We start from the raw sequence: 3,156 nt of genomic DNA on the forward strand, positions 1-3,156 counted from the left end.
AAGGGGCTTAAATGGTGATGGATGGAGACTTGACTTGGGGTGGTGAACACATAATACAGTGAACAGATGATATGCTGTGGAATTTTGCAAATCAAACCTGTATAATTGTGTTAACCAGTGTCACTCCAATAAATTCAATAAAAATGGGAAATATTTGTATACATGTGAACCCTTAGGCTATATGATCATGGAGATTGGAAGATTGAGCCTCATGTTTACAGTTGACCAAAGAATGACATCAGAATTTACACTTCTCAGGTAGGACAATGGATAGAGAAACTTACTCAGCAAGTTTATTGACTACTCCCATCTCTTAAGGTTTGGGGATGTATCAGTTACATAGAAATAGGCTCTACTACATGAGAGGTATGAGAGAGAGAGTGGGCAGAGGGAGGAACTCTGAGTATTTCAATCTAATGCTGTTTATATCACCACTGCTTAGTGAAAATATAATAAGTCTCTGGAAAAAAAAACACAATAAAACAACAAAAAACAACAACAAGCCAATGCTTATAAGGGAGAAATGAACAATATGGAATGAAAAAAGAAGAAATAGGAAAGAATGAGACATAAATGTAGAGAACTTAATATAGGAGAAATCCATACATAAAAGTTTGTTAAAAAGGAGAAAATTTATTAAATGGAGGAAAAAAAAGCTTAGTAATATTAGTATGATGACTACCTTTAAATTGTTCTTAAACGCTTAATACTCAATATTATTTAGACTTTTATTATTTGACTAGAGGCCCAATGCATGAAATTCATGCAAGAGTAGGCTTTCCTTCCCCAGGGTGCTCGCACCAGCTTCCCTCTGGCACCGAGGACCCAGGCTTCCCTCTAACCCCCAGGGGACCCAGGCTCCCCTCCGGCCACTGGCAGGCACCTGGGACCTCGGCTTCCCTCACAGCCCTGGCTTCATCTGGAAGATCATCCAGAAGGATGTGTGGCCTAATTAGCATATTATGCTTTTATTATTATAGATTAGTCAATTCTTATTATTGCATAGCCATGTGCTATAAAGTTGCTTAAAGCACTGAATTAGATAATACTGAACCACTGGTGTTAAGAAAATGTGCGGTTAGTTTCCAGACACATCTAATCACAATATTTTTGTCCATCTGTGAACAAAACTTACTTGTATTTGCATTTCTATTTTAATTTATGCCTAAATGAGCTAATGTAAACAAAATCACTTGAAAGAAAGAGAATTGAGGTACTGACAGTGGAAGATTTAAAAATCAAATTACCTAAGTCTTTTTTGGAGAAAATTCATACATCAGAAATATTAAAAGTGCAAAACTTATCAGGTAAATTGTTATTAAAATTATATTGAAAGAAGAATGGATCCCACATTGATTGCAACAGTAGGAGAAATCAGAGGTAGTATGGGAGAAACTGAATAACAATTGATGATGGCAACTTCAGCTGAGAATATAACAAAGCAAAATGATAGAAATGTATGTTAGTTAAAAATATGATCATTGAGAATTGAAGGCAAAGATAAAGCAAAAATGAAGAAGGGGAAGCCGACATAGAGAAAAGATGAAACAATTAAATACACAGTCAAATACATTAATTGGACTTGCCTTTTTCTTGTCCATCCTTATCTGAAAAATAAGAGGAAGAAAGAACCAGTTCATTAAGAATGAGAGCACAATGTCAGGAAGGAGAACAAAAATTTGAAACCCCTTTATAGTTTGCTCTATGGTTCAAATTGACCTATACCTCTGCTTCATCAAACAGAGACAAAACTGTTTTACATTCTCCCACCTATTGGTGCAAAAAGGAATCCTATCTAATAAAAGAGTAATATGCAAATTAACCATCACTGCATCACTCCATCACAAAGACGGCGACAGCCACGAAACTGGAGCGAGCAGAAGGCTTGAGTTGCCCCCGGCAATGGAGGAAACCAAGCTTCCCGCCTGTCCTGCCAGTCCTGAGCTCCGCTCAAGGCTCAAAGTTTCAATTATACAAGATAAATAAATACCTGATACCTGCTTCCAGCCAGCAGAGGCCTGCGCTCAGGAGGGGCTGGGATCCTGGGTTGCCAGGGGAAACCCAGGATTCCAGCTGACCTGGGCTCCACTCAAGGCTACAAAGTTTTAATTATAGAAGATAAATTCCAGAAAAAAAGAAAAAGAAAAAAAGGAGAGACTGGGGCTTGGGTCGCCGGGGGCATGGCCAGCCTGAAAACGGCTATCAGCCCCTCACTCTGGCTGGGCAGGCACCCCAGTGGGACCACCCCCACCCTGAAGGGGCTGTGGCCAGCCTGCAAACTGCCATCAGCCCCTTGCCCAGGCTGACCAGGCACCCCTGTGGGGACCCCCACCCTGAAGAGGGTGTGGCCAGCCTGAAAACATCCCTCAGCCCCTCAGCCAGGCTGGCCAGGCACCCCACCAGGGACCCTCACCCCATGGGGCATTGCCGGAAGCCAGTCCATCCTTGCTGCTTGACACAGTCGCTGCAGGGAAGAAACATCTGCACAGCATATGTTTCAAGGGACCTGGCATAGCCATCAGCCCCACACCCAGGCTGGCCGCGCACCCCAGCGGGACCACCCCCACCCTGAAGGGGCTGTGGCCAACTTGGAAACAGCCATCAGCCCCTCACCCAGGCTGGCCAGGCACATTTTCTAGAAATATATGAATAGTAACCATGTGCCTATTTTCCTAATCTTCCACTCACAATATTCATCATGAAACTATGGCAAGTCCCTGGAAGACAGATGAAGTCAATGTTGTAGGGAAAGAAAGGTATGGAACCAAGTAGGATGCAATAGTAATGATGGAAGATAGCAAAACAGAAAATGGAGATAAGTTAATAAGAAACATGTTCATATCCAAAAATGGGGGGGGTAAAAAATTGTACATCCAGGAGAAGAAGAAATCAACATATAGAGAAAAAGACAGGGAATGGCAAAGACACCAAGAAGTAAGTCAAAGAGTTTTTGGATATAGAGTTGTCAGAAAAATATACGAAATAATTTCTTAAGAACATCCAGCAAATAAAATAATAATATCTGTGTAGCTCAGCTGGTGTTGCTCAGTGGTTGAGCATCAATCTATGAACCAGGAGGTCATAGTTTGATTCTCCGTAAGAGCATATGCTGTGGTTGTAGGCTCAATCCCCAGTAGGGAGCATGCAGGAGGCAGC

This window comes from Myotis brandtii, unplaced genomic scaffold (assembly GCF_000412655.1).
Source record: "Myotis brandtii unplaced genomic scaffold, ASM41265v1 scaffold906, whole genome shotgun sequence".
In the NCBI taxonomy this organism is placed as follows: domain Eukaryota; kingdom Metazoa; phylum Chordata; class Mammalia; order Chiroptera; family Vespertilionidae; genus Myotis; species Myotis brandtii.